This window comes from Schistocerca gregaria, chromosome 2, assembly GCF_023897955.1.
Source record: "Schistocerca gregaria isolate iqSchGreg1 chromosome 2, iqSchGreg1.2, whole genome shotgun sequence".
Taxonomy (NCBI): domain Eukaryota; kingdom Metazoa; phylum Arthropoda; class Insecta; order Orthoptera; family Acrididae; genus Schistocerca; species Schistocerca gregaria.
The window spans coordinates 816,559,222-816,577,335 of record NC_064921.1 but is presented as its reverse complement, the minus strand read 5'-3'; the positions used below and the strand labels follow the sequence as shown (position 1 = coordinate 816,577,335).

Here is an 18,114-nt window from a genome sequence, read left to right as displayed (position 1 = left end):
GTACTAGTGCCGACATTGTGCATGCTCTGTTGCCTGTGTCTATGTGCCTCTGGTTCTGTCAGTGTGATCATGTGATGTATCTGACCCCAGGAATGTGTCAATAAAGTTTCCCCTTCCTGGGACAATGAATTCACGGTGTTCTTATTTCAATTTCCAGGAGTGTATTTGAAGGTTTTCCACTCTTCTCCCCAAATAACTTTCTGGCTGCTTTCTTACCTTCAGCTTCTGATCTCTTCTGTTTAGATTCTTGTAATTGCTTCACATAAGGAGTTCGAGTTAGTAACGCAGCAGAGCACGAACGCGACATTTGACTTATTTGACTGTCTCCAGGTGGTTTTGCGAAGTGTGGGAGAGGTCTGACGTCTGCCGGGCTGACAGCTTGACCATCACCATCAGTAGTTTCATTTTCGTTTTTGGCGTCTCTTTCATGAAGAGCATCAGCATAGCGATAAATTGAAATTTCATGCTCCCTAAAGATGTTTCTGTCGCATGTGATAAGACCTGTGTTTCTTAAGGCATTCACAGATGCTTTCATTGCTGCTGCTCGGTTGTAAGCTGCCCCAAATAACCTGGCTATTAATAACGGGTTGATAACACGACCTGGGTTACTTGCCAACCACGTCTCTATCTCTTGGGCAGACTAGGTTTTCAAAGGCCCCATAAATCCGACGACAAGTGGGTGCATTTCATGCGTTGAGTGAGGTGGCAAACATACGATATGAACATTGTTTTCACGTGCTTTATCTAACACATCGAGATTCCTTGCGTGGGAATAACGTTCCCTCAATATGCGATAGGTATCGTAATATGAGACACTGTCGCATATCTGGATCCCCATACTATCGCATATTAGGAATTTCGCCTTCTTACACAAAGAATCACGCACTTGTTAACAACGTTTGTTGAAAAATGGACCTAATTGTCAATAATTATAAGTAATACCGTCACAAATAACAACAATAAAAGAGTGCAGTAATATCCACTCACCTTTAAGCTGAAATATTGTCTTAACACCGATGTCGCAAATACTCCAAACACAAGAAATTTTGTATCAGCCTCTACGTACTGTGTCCGACTCAACTATGGCGTCCTATACGCTGCGTCGTCGTCTGGCACGCAATAGACGTGTTTAAGAAACTCTCCACCAGAGTGCAACCTCTAACATGAGCACAGTTGTGGTGTCTCATATTAGGGAACAATCGCATAATAGGCATCTTTGCTCTACGCAAACATCGCGGAACCCACATTCTGCGAGACCTCAACTTGTGAAAAGTAACCAATATGCAGCGGTGGCAGTAGAACTCTTGTGTTGGCCATCATGTCGGTGTAAGCGCGGAGGGGCTCCACCCTATAATTATATAAAAAAACGCATTAAGCCGTTTAGATAACATGGGACATTAGATCTTTTAAGCAATTTTATGATAGCGACTCAAACCCTTTTTTATTAATTCGCTAGCTAAGATTTTAATTTTTAGTATTAAGATCCCTGAACAAGTCAGCAGTACAATTCTTGAAAGTTATGTATAAAAATGTTTTACACAGAAATACACCTGAGGATGTACCTGAATCTGTTGTACCAGTCTCTGAGCGACTACAGTGAAACCAGGACTATTTTGTCTAGGAATCTTGCATACTCCGTTCGCCAGACAAACAAACAACTCGTATTAATTAGTTTTATTTCAAAAGACAATTAAAATTACTTAACTTTTATATGTATTGCAAACAAAGGGCGACTTGCGAAAGAATCAGTCATCTTCAGAATAGACGAAAGAAATGAGTGTGTTATCTTATGGGACTTAACTGCTAAGGTCATCAGTCTCTAAGCTTACACACTCATTAAACTAAATTATGCTGACAAACACACACACCCATTCCCGAGGCAGGACTCGAACCTCCGCCGGGAGCAGACACACAGTCCACGACTGCAGCGCCGCAGACCGCTCGGCTAATCCCGCGCGGCTCAGAATACACAAACACAAGTCTGTTTTACATAGAGATAGCTAACGAATTGGCTAACGTTGAAGCTGCTATCGAAGTGGGCAGCCACCATTTGGATGGGGCGCTTATGTGCTCTGCACCTGGGGGCCGCTGCTGTCACGTTGGGAGGGAGGTCGGTTAGCGTACGGTTGGCTGTCCTTCTTACAGCCGTCTCTTCTCTGTTGTTCCCTATGGGAATGCTGGCGCTGACTTAAAGCCGTAACAGCGGCAAATTGAACTCTCCTTGAATTTTGTCAGCATTTCAGCACCTCAGTAATTTAAATTTGTTTCAATATTCCTTTCGGTACGCATAATTATCTTAGCTGTGGATGCCCAGCTTATAAGATTGTTCACAATAATAAAAATAAGACGTCGGGATGGAAAAAATTTCTGAGAACAACAATTGCTCTTGAAAACAGCCAAGGTCAGTTTAGCAACAACGCTATACATTTCCCGATGGAGTCAGACAATCAAGAGCACCTACGTGTTTATCACAAAAGAGCATCCACATGGCTACTAGTCCTATAGTCCGATTAAAGTTACTTGATAGTTGTAGTAGTCACTTGCCGCTACAGTGTTGCCACATCCGCCGACAACTACCGTTCGGTTATAACGGAAACGCAAACGCGTTTTGTGTCCCTGAATTTCAACTCATGTCCTGACCTAACCACAACCTCGTCACATGCAATGTGTTCCAGAAAATGGCTATCAACAATCTTCAGCAGAATTAAAATCACGGTTACTTTGTTCTCAGTGTTTAGGGCTAACGCCTACGAGCAAATAAGAAAGGTTTCATAATATGCTTGTCTGCATAGCCATCCTCCGCAGCAAAAATTCAGCGGTAAAAGAAAACCAATTTTTCGCTGACATGGTTACCTGAAACCATCGTCACACAGACTACACGGGATGCCGCGTTACCACCGATGAGCACTCCTGGATGGCACTTGGTCTCATATTACAGACGAGTAGATTCCAAACGAGAAAAGAATGATAGGCAGAAAAATAACAACACATAAAAAATCAATACGATGACGAAAATGACGCGGAATTGGACTAAAGTACACCAACACCAAAGGAACTGACAGCATTAACGTTCCAGTTACCGTACTTACAATTTAGCAGCATGGTTCACTAGTGTTGATTTAAACTGGCCTCAATCGGTGACACTTCCAAGAATATGATAAAACTCTTATGCATGCACAGTTATGGCTTTCTATACCGCAAAACGCGCTCCTCATGATAGAGGTTGGTTATGAATGGTATTTCACCTCCGAACAACCAGGATTTTTAGTACTTGTTTGGTCTCTATTACAAGAGGTGTTTTTATTTTTGCAAATAACCGAATTCAAACGGTTCAAATGGCTGTGAGCACTACCGGACATAACATCTGAGGTCATCAGTCCCCTAGAGCTACTGAAACCTAACTAACCTAAGGACATCATACACATCCATGCCCGAGGCAGGATTCGAACCTGCGATCGTAGCGGGAGCATGGTTCCTGACTGAAGCGCCTAGAACCGCTCGGCCACACCGGCCGGCTAATACCCGAGTAAAAAGTTGGAATATCAACAGTGCTATTTTTTTTAAACGTACCTTTCTTAAAAAGAGTTTTTAAAAGTAAAATTTGCGTTAATTTGAAGTATTGTGCTGTTACAGAGAAGAGGGAAAGGGATCAGTGATATTTTATTAACATGCCGACAGAAACGGTCAACAGACACGTGAAATAAGAATGGTTACACTACTGATGAGACAACGTCCCCATTACTGTGTGTCGTGACGTAAGGTACGAGTCTACGTGTAGTGTGCTAGACTTGGCCCACCTGGCGTGAACGTTAGTTCCTTGCTGTGGTCGCCGGACGTAGAATTATTGCAATATGGCACCAACCCTGCTCTAGAAATATTTTTACGAAGTGACGTAACAATGAATTACAATGCTTCATTTCCCATTTCTGTAAAATAAAAGGACGGAAATTTTAGCAACAGCAATAAATTAAAAACTTAATTATTCATTCGTAACACGCAATAAAAAATTCCAGACACACACCGTCATACTGCCTGATGACGTCAATGCCCAACTGGGAAGAAAGAAAAAGTGCAGAAATGTAGAGGGCAACTATCCAGCACACATGAGAACAAACCGCAATGGGGAACGATTGGTGGATCTGTGTAGGGCTTTTGGGTTGGTCATGAAGTCTACAGCCTTCAAACACCTGCCAAGGAAACAGAAGACCTAGTTTTCACTTAACACCAACTTGGGTGAATTCCAGATAGATCATGCGGCCATTTCAAGAAAATCTCAAAAGGAAATACAAAAAGTGGAGGTATTGAGAAGATTGAGAAGTCCAATCTGGACTCAGACCACTACCTCTCAAAGATCAAAATGAGACTCCAGCCTAGAAACACTAGAGTACACAAAACCCCCAAGATTGTGAGATCTGACACAGAGCGACTTAAAAAAGGTCAAAAATTAAGCCAGACACTGAACAGAACAGATTTCAACAGCTGGGACCAACTGAAGGAGACTCTTGTGAAGACGGCCAATGAACTCGCCTCCTTCACAAGAAGAAGCAAGCAATCGTGGTGGAATAAAGACTGTGATAATGCAATAGCCCAAAGACAGACACTCTGGGAGAAGTCGAATTGTAAGAAAACGAAAATAAATTGGGAGAATTATTTTTTTTTTTTTGAAGAAAGAAGGCTAACAGCTAAGATACTTCGAGGAACCAAACGGACCTTCACACAAAACCAACTAACCCAAATCGAATAGAACTTTGCAAAGAATAATTCAAGAGATTTCCGTAGAACCTTCAAGCAGGCTCTCAAAAAATACAATCCACCAAGCCTCCACTTCAGAGACTCACAGGGCAAACTAGTTTTTAACGACAAGGACAACTGCCACCTCTTAGCTCAGTACTTTAAAAACCTACTCAACTGTGCTCCACCCAGTAAAGACTTCAACTACAAACAAACCACACCAAACTCAGTCTCACTGCCTCCTTCATTGGAAGAAGTTGGACAGATCATTCAACTTCTCAAGAATAATAAGGCAGCTGGAGAGGACTTTATCATTGCTGAACTCTGGAAATTTGCTGCAAGTAATGCCATGGGCAAGCTCACCGAGATCATCCATATCATCTGGGAAACAAAGAAATTACCATCTGATTCGAATACGGCTCTGATGCATCCCCTTCACAAAAAGGTAGATGTTACTGATCTGAACAACTACCCTAGAATTTCTCTTGTCCCGGCAACATACAAGATTCTCTAGAAGGCACTATTAACGAGGGCAGAAGATCAACTGGAAAGTCAACTGGGAGAATATCAAGGACGCTTTCCTGTGCTGAACAGATCCACAACCTTAAAACTGTACTGGCATACTCCAAGTTGAGATATCGCAAATTGGTTGTCACCTCTCTAGATTTCAAGAAGGCGTACGACTCTGATGATAGAGAAACGCTTAACAAAACACTTCAGGAATCAGGACAAGACAACAAAACCCGCAGACTCATTGTAGAAACCTTGACAAACACCCATTCGAAGGTCAAATTTAGAAGTGACATCTCAGAAAGCTTCGAGATAAAAACTGGAGTGAGACAAGGGGATGGACTCTCCCCTCTTCTCTTCAACTGTGTTCTCGAAAAAGTTGTGAGAGAATGGCGCAAAGAACTGATCAATTTGGGTGTCCAGAGTGGTGCCTACCTGGGCCGTAAGAACGAAGGACTGATTATAGATTGCCTGGCTTTAGCAAACGACATGGCACTGATTACTGATTCTCTTGAAATGGCAATAATGTAGGTAAACTACCTCAGAAAACAGGGAGCCAGAGTGGATCTTCAAGTGTCGCTGAAGAAAATATCAAGAAGCTAACAAAGTCATGTTACTAGACCAGGTAAAGATCAAAAGGACTAAGAAATTTAAGTACCACGGCGAATGGATTGAACCCAACTTATCAGAAAAAACGTCATTATTCATGAGAGTCCACAAGTTAGAACTAGCCTATCCCCTCACTATGAACACCTACAACAAGAAATGCCTGTCACGCAACCTGAAACTTAAGCACTATACATCAGTCATACGACCAGAAGCCCTCTATGCCATGGGATGTCTTTCTATGAACCGGAGAGGTCTGATGGAGAAATTGGAAGTCAGAGACAGAGGAAAATCCTAAGGAAGACCATAGGCCTGTTAGACGAAGCTGGGGAATTCAGAAGGCGGCATAACTCGGGGCTCTACGAACATATCGAGAGGCTGTCTGACTGTGCAAGAAAAAGAAGGGTAGCTTTCTATGACCATGTTGCAAGATTTCCTCCAAACAGATTGACCAACCGTCTGCTCACCTTCTGGAAAAACAAGAAGGTTCGCACTGATTGGCTGACAGAAACCGAGAAGGCCATTAAAGAACTGAGAATAACTGATTTCCAGAACAGACAGTCTGTGAGACACACACCCTGAAGGACGTCCGAGGATTTCAGGAAAAGCCCGGAAAAAAAAGCGACCTCCTGGACAGAAGAAAGGAAGGAGTTACACCGATAGAGGATGCCACAGTACTGGGCAAAGATCAAAACCAAACAGTTGAACAAGCGTGGTTCGAAGTAGGCACATTCGAAACAAGAAGAAGAAGAGGAACACGCAATAAAAATAGAAAGAAGCTGATCTGCTACCGGTGTCGACATAATATGCCTTTATCTGCCTGTAGCCCTTGAAAACGGACAAATTAACATGAAAAATAGAGTTCTTCAACCTCGGATTTCACACTTAAGCACTGACTATTCGTGAGGCCCAGATACTGATATGATCCCTTGTGACAACATGATTTTGGAGCAAAGTTTCAAACAATTAAAATCAATATTGGTGACTTTTTTATAGCTTTCAACCACTTACCAATTGTCTTTGTTCAGTTTCTACGTATACCATAGGTATAGGAAATTGTAATGTCTCTTGCAGCGGTCTCTCCACGATATTTCCAGAAATTTTTCATAAATTATATAACTCAGTACATATCTCGAAATCTCTCTTCTTATCTTACCGATTCCTTAACTTTAATATACAATGATTATCAATGCAAAGTATTTTCAAGCCCTATTATTTCTTGGAGCGTGCATTTACTCCATGGAATAGCTTCTCTGCTATCTATGTTAGCTCTTATAAAAAGGATATCAGGATGGAACAGTATTGAACTGTGTGAATATGATAAGCCTGCTTTGTGAATGGAAATTCGCTTAATATACGCATGTTCTTTACTATGCTGATCAGTGAAGTTAAATCAGGCCGGTGTGAGAGAGGTTTTTAACTTTTAGATCCCACAAAAAAATATTAAATTTGGCTTCACTGTGATAGGACACATGTTTGAGCATTACTTAAACATTGTGTGCATGTGCACGAGAGAAAAGAAGTCGAGGCCTGTTCAAGAAGTCACAATTTCGCCACAACCTACGAGAACGTCGTTCAGGTAGATAGAAATTAAGATAACTATTTAAATGGCTATCGGTGCACTTTGAATATTTGTTGAATCAGATTGATTGCGTGACTGTTGGGTTGAACTATAGATAGGAAGTGTTTATTATAAGTGAATATTATGCAAAGTTTAAGCCAGTGACATTATTAACTCAGATGCAAGTGACTTTATATATTTATTGTTCTGTGTATTAATGGTTCTCACTAGGGGACTTATAAAATGGCAATGCAACAGCAGAGCGAGTCACAAGAGCCCTCAGCTGTTTCTGAGGTTAGTGAAACATTAGACGCTAGCTTAACTGAAGAAGTGCCTAGCGGAAGCATTAATCAGGCCCCACAACAAAGCTTAAGTGTTTCGATGTCATTCGAGCAGGACGAAATAAACCCATTGACTAATCATGCAGCAGTTAACACTGTTAGCCAAAAATGTAACAGACTTAACTAAAGCGCAAATAGAGACTAAAAAGGAATTAACTAAAGCGCAAATAGAGACTAAAAGGGAATTAACTAAAGCGTAAATAGAGACTAAAAGGGAAATGAATGAACACTTAGCAGCCAATCAAGTGAAAGTCCAGGAGCAATTACTAGCTAATCAAACAAAGTTGAATGAACAATTAGAAGCTAATCAAGCGGAATTAAATAATAAATTGGCAGAGAGTTTTCAGAAACTTGATGATAAATTAAATAAAGTTGCGGAAGAATTGAAAATTCAGAATGAAAAGACAGAATTAAAATTAGCTGCTCAAATTGAGCAAGTCAGTCAACAGTGTAATGAAAATGCGAAGAAGTTACGCCTAGAGCTAACTGATTATGTTACTACTAAGCTTGATACTATTGAAGTCAATCCCACAGATAGTTCAAGCACAAAAACAGATGTAATGTTCTATGGCGGCAATTCCGGTATCAGTTGATGTTCAAGATGAATTAAAGCAACAAGTAAATGAGATGTCAGCAGATATGCAGGATTTGAGACAATCACAAGACAAGATTCCGAAGGACATCCACAATTTGGATAAATCCTTAAATAACACAAGGTTTACGAGAAGCCAGAGAACAACTAGGCGAAGAACTAAAACAATGGAAAGAAAACATTGAGAGATCCTTAAATCTATCTCGAGAAGATTTGCGTTCCACGCAAGGAAATGAACCCATAACAAGATCTATCAATGAAGCTACATTATTTAACCGATGGACTACAAAAAGGGACATTAATCCACACGTTCGTTTTTGCAATCAACATCACTATGAGGGTAGTCAATGACTGTAATTGTAAAAGCATTACTGAGGAGAAAATGCTGAAACAACGTCAATTCCAGATCTACAAACCAGACAAGAAAAATGTTCATCCCGTAGTGTTTATAAAAAGTTTTAGGGGAGTATTGCCAAAAAATTGGAGTGAGTGACAAAAGGTTAGTTTCGTGACCGGTTATATTCAGGGGTCAGGAGCTATATGGGCATCTGATATGATAACTTGGGACACACATGAAGATTTTGAACGACCATTTTTATCCAAATACTGGACCGAAGGAGTACAAGAACGTTTAAGGCAGGAGGTATTACACCCGGAACCTTTTTCCTTTTCACGTGTGTCTTTAAAAAAATACTTTGAGAAATATATAAACAAATCGCGGTTTTGGGATAAGCCCATACCTCTGAAGAAATGATTGGCATATTAAATCTCGACTTCCGGCCAGCATCAGAAATAGAATGCTATATCTTAATGAGCATGATCTTGACTCTTTCATGACTACGCTTGACACTATAGATATGATGGAGGAAGATGAACATAGGCCAAGACAACCGGTTATGCAGAGGAGAGCGATTGAGGCGCCAAACGCAAACTGGAACGGAAACGGATTTAATAATTATTATACTAGAAATAGTCAGAGATTCAACGGAAAATATTGCAACAGAAATGGAGATTTCAATAACAGTGCTGCGAGGGGCAGGTTCAGAGACAATCGAACAGGCCGCAGATACAACCCAATGTTTGGAAATGCAAGAGATTATCAGAACCAGCACTTTTCAAACAATAATACTGCGTACAGAAATTCTGACTCTCGATTTGAAGCAAATAACACGACCAGTCATCAACAACAACCAATCAGAACAGAAGCAGTAGATGATTCAAGAGGAAATAATAATCGACATTTAAACTGAAGGGGGCCGCTTTATGCTCCGTAAAGTCGGCCGGGAAATACAAAAATGGCAAACCTGTTTTAAACGAAATTAATTCCGTGACAATGTTGAGATATAATGAAGGCGAATTAATGACAGATGAATTCACGAGAAACTTAGAGGCCTGTGTAGTCGAAGATAAAAGGGTTCCTGTGTCTGAGATCATCACAGAAGTGGGAGGAATTTTAACCAATATTGTATTGGACACAGCTTCATCTACAGGCGGAATATCCGGAACTCTGTTTCGCAGAATTAGTAAAATTAAGAAAATCCGTGTCCTACCAGTACAAAATTGCCGAGTTATAGGTGCAGTGGGAGCAAAATCCCGGAACGTCAAGATACAAATGGTTATAGAGATAAAATTGGGAAATGTAGCTAAACACTGCACATTCCTTGCATTGGAAAAGTTGTTAGTAGATTGTATTCTTGGCATTGGAACTTTGCATGCCTGCAATTGCAAGTTGGACTTGGTAGAAGGAAAGGTGCACTTTAAAATCTAAGATCAATTTGTTACACTGATCTTGCTCAGAAAGGAGGCAGTGTATGAGCGTTATTTCCGTGGTGCTGCTGCGCAGTTGATTTGTGCTGAAAATAGTAATATGCACCGACTACCGATCAAGTCAATTCAAGTAGAGGATTTCAGACAAACAGTCTAACAGAAGATTGCTGAGTCAGATTGCCCAACAGATAGTCAGAGGGAACAATTATTCAATATATTAACAGAATATGAGTCCGTTTTCGATGAAAAGCCCGGAATTATTAGAGGATATATTTGTACATTACAGATTAAGCCCCATAAGACATTTTGTCGCACACACTATCCCATTCCCTGGCAATTAAAACAACCAGTTCAGGAAGAGATACAAAAAAAATGTTAAACTGGAATCTTATTGAACCGTCGAACAGCCAATATTGTTCTCCGTTGCTTGTTGTACCAAAGCCAGGAGGAAAAGTTCGATTGGTATTAGATGCAAGGGAAATTAACAAAATTATTATTAATCTGCATACCCGAAGAATATGAAGTACGATTAATTTGGTTTACACATTTGACCTGGGGTGATGTTGGTGTTGTAAAGTGGGCCAATAAGATTAGATATTATTGTTACTTCCCAAATATAAGGTGAAAAGTGCACAAAGTCATACAGAAATGTGTTCTCTGTCAAAAGGCTAAGCCGGACAACAAGGGAAATAAAATTGCGCTTCACTCAATAATACCTGAAGCACCAAGATCACTTATAGCATGTGATATTTGTGGACCACTTCCTAGAACCAGGGGTGGTGTTAAGTACATTATTGGATTCTGTGATGTGTTTACAAAATATGTTAAACCATATCCTATAAAATCAGCAACTGCAAGAGCTGCCACAGTAAAGTTTGTAAATGACTATATTCCTCATGCAGGGATTCCAAAATCTATAATCTCTGACAATGCGAAGATATTTACTGGATATTTATGGAGAAAATTAGTATCGCAACTAGGAATAAAACAGATATTTACATCTTGCTACCATCCACAAGGGAATTTAATTGAACGGGTTTTCCGAGAACTAAACAGATTCATAAGAACGTACTGTCATGATAAACAAACTACCTGGATACACTATTTGACCGAGTTTGAGCAGATTTATAATAATTTACCACATAGTTCTACAAACGTTACCCCGAATGAACTGATGTTCAGAGATAACGAAAGAAACTTTTGTGTTGATAACTTGCCTAAACTCGAGGACACCAAAATGTCACGGGAAGAAAACATTCGCAATGCTCTCATTAATATTACGGAGAAAGCAAGACAGCGAAAGGAAATCCATGATAGAAACATCACACGGATTCAGACTTGCAATATCGGACAGAAAATTCTTTTAAGAAGACATCAAGTCATCAAGGTTGAAGAAGACCATCAGAAAATGGAATCTAATTTATACAGGTCCATAACAGGTCCATATAACAGTTGATATACCGAATCCTGGTGCGTATTTATTAGAATATCCGGATTCTGGAAGAATAAAAGGATTATTTCCCCATGTAGACCTAAAGAGGTACTTTTAAGAAAAGTGTTTCAAATTAAATGAAAAGTCTGGATGAAGTATTTGGGTGTTAAAAAAAATTGAAGTGCGAAGCACAGTATGCCTCAGCTACTGTGATAGGTTAAATGAGAGCATGCCAAGCATCTGTGATAGTTTAATGAACAGTAAGCGTTTGCTTCTGTGATAGTATAGGAATATTTAGAAAAGTAAGTGGAACTGTAGCTATTGCTGCTGTGAAGACTTACGGGTTATCTGTCTACGCAATGATCACCAAAGAAGTTTGTGCGTGTGAAATAATATACAGTCAGGGAGCGTTAATCTCCAGTGATAATAAGTTTACTGAAACTATATGATCGAATACGGCGCTTACGTTGTGAAGTTAGTGTTTAACAAATGAACCGCGTTAGGAAGTTAGACTCGATTGCAACTGTCCACAGACAGTTTTGGCGCGAGCTAAATTCTATTCAAGAGATTTTAATTAACTAGCTTAGTGTGTGTTTATAAAATTGGAGTTAATAAGTAAGTTCTTCATTCAGTTTATAATAATGTGTCATTTTCCAGTTGGATTTGTTTGTTATGTTGCATTCATATATGTTCATGAGAAAATGCGGCAATCGGAGTATAAAAGAGAAAAATTTGATCGTCAATCACTACTAACAAAGATTAATTTCAGCTGGAGAGGTCATGCAGCAAGACTTAATTAAACGTTCTCTTTCAGCAAAATTTCATTGTAATCATGTATGAATAAGATATAATTTTTTTGAAATTGTCTCAAATAATAAAGTTTTTAATATTCTGACATGCTATCCACATTCGTACTTGAAACCAAATTATGAAAGATTCAGATCTACTTCCACCTGGAAAAGCCAACGAAACAAACAAAAAAAATAATTAAAACCAGGATTAGAACCTTTCGGCTTACTCAAGAAGATGGATGAAATTATCCATGTTTTCAAAAATTGTTTTCCGATCTGGAGTTGCGATATTGTGCAACTACAGTATCGATTAAGACACCTAGGTGTGAAAAGTATAAGGCGAATGGATTTTCCCATTACTCAGATGGAAGATTGGATGGATCAGGTCCATATTTGAGTTCAAAATGAATCTGGAGAAATTCGAGTAACCCTTCTCTTCCAGGAATCTTTAGTAGTTGACCATTCCTTAGACGAATTTCGATTGTTTCATGCCACAATCCTGAGTACCTGTTCCTGAGGTTCCTTCTGGTCTCTCAAATCCGTTACGTCTCCTGTCCTGTACGCCAATGCGACGCCTGTCCTCCGTGCCGCGTCCCATGTTCGTGTTCGATCTGTTTCACCGCAGTTCAGCAAGACATAGATGAAGAAAATTTTTCAGAACATTGTAAAAATTTGCATGTGTAAAGCTTTCTTTTTCTTTCCTATGAAGCTGATTTTATCTTTCGATTTTATCTTTCCTATGAATTCTAGAATATCTCTGAAATTTCTAAACTATTCTGTCTTTCCTATCATCTGTGATACCTAGTTGGGATCTAAGCCTCCAGGTTTTCCGGGGTTTCCCTGTGAAGGCCAGTTCCTGAATAGGTAGATCTGATTAACAACTATATAAGTCCATCTTCCCTGGTTGGGTACGTAGGATGCGGGTACGCCCCAGTAGACGTGAAAGCAACAACTAGGTATCTAGGTAAAGAAGATCGGTGTTACCTATACCAAATCTCTTTCAGTTCTTGTAATCAAAAATCTTACTAACTTCTTAAAATTTATAGGAACGTATGTTCCACAAATTCTAACGAGTTAGCTAAGCCAATAGTTAGCTCGCAAAGTCGACACATACCAACTTTGCTCGCTGCAAGGGGCGATGTAATGTCTCTTGCAGCGGTCTCTCTGCGATATTTTCAGAAATTTTTCATAAATTGTATAACTCAGTACATATATCGAAATATCTTTTCTTATCTTACCGATTGCGTAACTTTAATATACGATGATTATCAATACAAAGTAGTTTCAAGCCCTATTATTCCTTGGAGCGTGCATTTACTCCATGGCATAGCTTCTCTGCTATCTATGTTTTCTCTTATAAAAATAATGAATGAGATCTTGCCGATTAGCCGTGAGAGAACGAAGATGTGTATGGATGTATTGTTGAGCTAGTCGCCATCTTGATGAGATTCTGTACGAGAAGGAATTTAATACATGAGCTAAACTAAAGTAAGTGTGTTCGCGTATTATTTAACTGATTATTATTGACAGTGTCTGCTTACTACGCTGTGTTGCACGAGGCAGTGGGGAACGTCTGAGTTACACTGGACGAATCTGCCGTTTTGTATGCCCAAGATATCCAGCTTATTACTTTAAATAAATAGGCTAACACGGTCTTACCAGCAGATCTCCGGTCTTCCCCATGTGATCACCGAAAGTTAATAATTATTACAAATGTTTTCAGGAGATCGACTGACAATTTTCGTCGCACCGAGACTTCGAAATTGCTTCACTGCCTTATGGAATTTAAGTTAAGCTCAATTTAATCAGGATAGAACAGCATTGAACTGTGTGAATGTGATAAGCCTGCTTTGTGAATGAAAATTGCCTTAATATACGCATGTTTTTTACTATCCTGATCAGTGAAGCTAAATCAGACCGGTGTGAGGGAGGTTTTTAAATTTTAGATCCCACAAAAAATATTAAAAAATGAAAACTGAAAATTGGGTAGTTCAGATGCCGATTATTTTGAGTGGCTTTTACAATCGGGTTAAACTGGCGTGGAAAAACCGGTATAACCTAAACCCGGTTGTTTCAGCGGTAACCACCATCCCTAGCGAAAGTACTACACAGAGGGGTCAACAAACACCGGACACAATTTCAGCAACGACACGAGCCGTTATGAGCATAAGCATTGTCTTCAAACTGCAGTAATTTTTATCTCAGTTTTCATTCTTTGAAAAATAAATCCAAACTATCAGAACTTGCAGTCATATGCCTACATTGTATTACATGAATTGATTTTCCTTTTTGTAGTTAATCATCTGTATTACTTGCGACTGATTCCTAGCTCTGTACTATTAACGTAACCAACGGAATCGCTTGGTAGGAGATCATGTACGAGGGCCAGTCACGTAGTAATACCTTATCTTTTTTCTCCTTCGTTAAATGGTAGTACTCAGTTTAGCGTGCTTCTGCAGTTAACCTAGTAACATTTCCTACGCCAGATGACAGGACAGTCTAAGTACAGAAAATGGTCAACATTAACGTACGTATAAGACAGCGCTCTCTAATTGAATCTCCTTACACCAGAAGATGAAACACCAAATCGCATTCATGAAATGTTCAAGACGCTGTATGGATTTGCTACGGCCGACTTCAGCACCGTTAGATGATGGCTTCCATCACCAAAGCGAACCTTGAAGGGTAAACACAGTCGGATGACGCAACGCAGAGCGGCCAGCGACTGCAGGGACTTCACCCGACATTCAGCGTGTCGGCCAAATTAAGCTCAGGACAGACTTTTCAGTTAGAGTTTTCGAAATTCCTGCACAACAGAGAAAAAATGCCCCAAAATATTATTTCGGCATCTGTTCCCCAAATACCTCAAACTTATCTATTCCTTTAAACAACTATTTGTTATCAGTGTTGGCTGCTTGAAGACGTGGAATTGTGAGTTCAGAGCAGTAAAATTATCGTACATATCAAAAAATTATCGTACATAAACTAAAATTTTCGATTTGTAAATAAAATCAGTATCCAGAGCAGAGTAAATCTGCACTAGGGCGCCACATATATTTACCTCGTGCTTTTTTTCATTGTTCTCTTTATTTAGCATTAGCCACCTATATCTCACTTCACAACTGGACACCTATCTACTACGCTAGTGTGAACTCAAGATCGATCTGTGCCAGATGGCTCTTAACCGCACGTTATTACCTCATATTTAATTATAATAAATCACTCCAAAACATATTCATAGGACATACCTTATAATACCAAACCCATAAATTCCAAGCTTCAACAAAAACAACTACATAAAATACGTCGTCTCCTCAGGATTCGATAAGACCACGCAAGTCGGCAGACGTCCCAAAACTCGGCATATACACGTCATAGTGACCTCACGGAGAGGTGTCACCGCTGTGACCCCAGAGTTCAACACAGATGCAACAGTTGTCCGAAAAAATATTTTTACGCAAAATTACGAAAAAACCTAAAGAGTCGTTGCCTTAGGATACCAGATGATTTGTGCCGCCATATCCCATCGATAAAGGCAGTGTGGTGACAGTTATTGGAAAGACTGGGCTACGTAAAGATTTGTGCACGCTAGGTAACGAAAACCTTGGCCGATCAGAACAAAAGGCAAGGCACACAACTGTATCCAAACTGTTGCAGTGCTTTAGTTTGAGAGGGAGCACTTTTGGTGGAAATTATGGCTGGAGACAATTTTTTTAACCTAGCTGAAGAAGCAAGACCACGATGTTTAGAGCACGTGTTTCAAAGGGTGACAACAAGAGAAAAAAGGTGGTGACTGTTTTTAAAGTGACAAACTAATCGTGAACGTTTTACATATTATCTCATTTATGGCATTTACTTTTCTTGTAAAATAAAAATAAATAATAGTAGTCATTACTTTGACTGACCCTCATATCTCAGTTTGGATTCAAGGCCATTAAGGGGCAATGTATGTATTTATAATACTCGGTATTAGTTTCAGAACTTTATGCAAGGAACATTAATGGCAGCGTTTGTATAGGCCATAACCGTTATGACACGATCTGAGCAGAGCATACCGTGACTTCCTAGATTCCTCAATTGTGCGATAAAAATCATTTACTTCTTGACGCTGATTCACAGTGCAGTCACCTATTTTGTTATTTTGTGAATAAAACTATCTGCATCACTTAATATTGTCTTCACTTACAAAGTCATTTTGGCTACTGCCATCATCAGATCAAAACTTAGAACGTGTGAAACAGGGTTCACTGTCAGTATCACTAAAACCTACACATAATCGGTGTGTCAACTTACACAAGGCTGTTCATGATACTGACACTCAACCTTGTTTTACATGCTCTACGATTTGATCTGATGAAGGCAGTAGCCAAAACAACGTTATAAATGAAGATAAATATTGATCAATGTAGACAGTCATATTCAGAAAATATACGCAACGGTCGCATTTATGAAATTTATTTTCATAACTACCTTTTCGCAGCCACGTGTTGCTGTGGCTTAGCCTGGCTGAATGGAAAAAGAAAAAAAGAGATCACCCGGTCTCTGTCCATCTCCTCAACCACCCCCCCCCCCCCTCTCTCGTCGTCATCGTCGCCGTCGCCGTAGTCGTCATCTCCTCTTCCTCCTCTTTCCCCCTTCCTACGACAATCTTCTCTTCTCTTTCATTGCCCATCTTCTCCTCGTTTTCTCCGTCCAAGACCCCCTTCCGCCTTCTAAGTCCCTTTGCTCCTACCCCTCCGTCCATCTCTTTCCCCTTCTTTCTGACCCTGAGTCTTGTTTATCGTTATTGCGAAGTCAGACCCTCTAGCAGTATTCTAAACTTAAGGCGATAAGCCAAACTACAATTTTCCTCTTTAGCAACAGCATTTCTATATCATGTACATTAAAATATATAGCCTTCGTCCGTAAGAATGTTCATTAGCGTTTTATGGAAAAATCTAAAGTAATTGGTTAAGAATTTTTCGATAGTTTAGTAATAACGTTTCCCCTTTATATATTACACGTCATTAATATATTTTACGTATTTGGAAAAAGGTATATAATATCACAGGTTTATTGGAGTGCAACCTTGTGTCAAAATTTCAAACCATTCTGTGAAAAACTTCTGGAGATGATTAAGAACCAACGAACATCTATATTTTTATTCATATACAATACCAAGTTTCCTTGCCTGCTAATTATACGTAAACAGCGTTTGTCACAAAGTTATATTGCAGTGGCATTGTTTCGAACAGCCACGCACACCCAAGACTCTGGGATGTACGTGGCGGCAGAGAACTCTAACCTACGGCATTACGCCTGATTTCCGTATCCATTATAACTTCTTTCCTATAGTTTCGCTGAGACCCCTGTCCACCGGCTTACCTCGAAACAAGCTGACAACACACCTCGTGACCTGTCGTCGCGGCGACAGCAGACGGAATGCTCAGCTGCAGCAGACCGCTGTGTCAGTTTTGTAACAGCAACTCCCGACTAGGCGCTCGGAAGGAAAGTGAGTCTCATTGGCTGACGCAGATAACGGAGTGGGAGGGGTTGGTGGTGGTGGCGGTGCTGGAGGTGGGCGGAGGGGAGGGAGGGGGCGCAGAACGGTTGAAAACAGGGCCGCTGTCCTACGTGACACAACATAGAATTACGTGGGTACATCTGTTGAGTGTCCGACCCGCGACTGTGCCACCGTTTGTGCCCGCAGGAAAACATCTTTGCTTTCGGAAGACACAGCTTTTCTGACTTTCATACTGACGGAGAGTCCATAGCACCTGCGCTGTTGAGAAACGAAGTAACAG

At 40.1% G+C, this 18,114-nt stretch overlaps 1 protein-coding gene across 2 annotated transcripts in view; it reads right to left on the bottom strand.

The window, feature by feature from the left end:
* Positions 1 to 17,798, bottom strand: part of LOC126335147 (juvenile hormone acid O-methyltransferase-like) — a 73,430-nt gene extending 55,632 nt beyond the window's left edge. Inside the window, exon 1 of one of the 2 annotated variants that reach the window (XM_049998113.1) lies at positions 17,696 to 17,798. The gene's annotated coding sequence lies outside the window, so the exon portion shown is untranslated. Of the gene's footprint in view, positions 1 to 987; positions 1,344 to 17,695 lie in introns of those variants that run through there. The other variant, XM_049998112.1, reaches the window with a different exon arrangement.
* Positions 17,799 to 18,114: the final 316 nt, after the last annotated feature.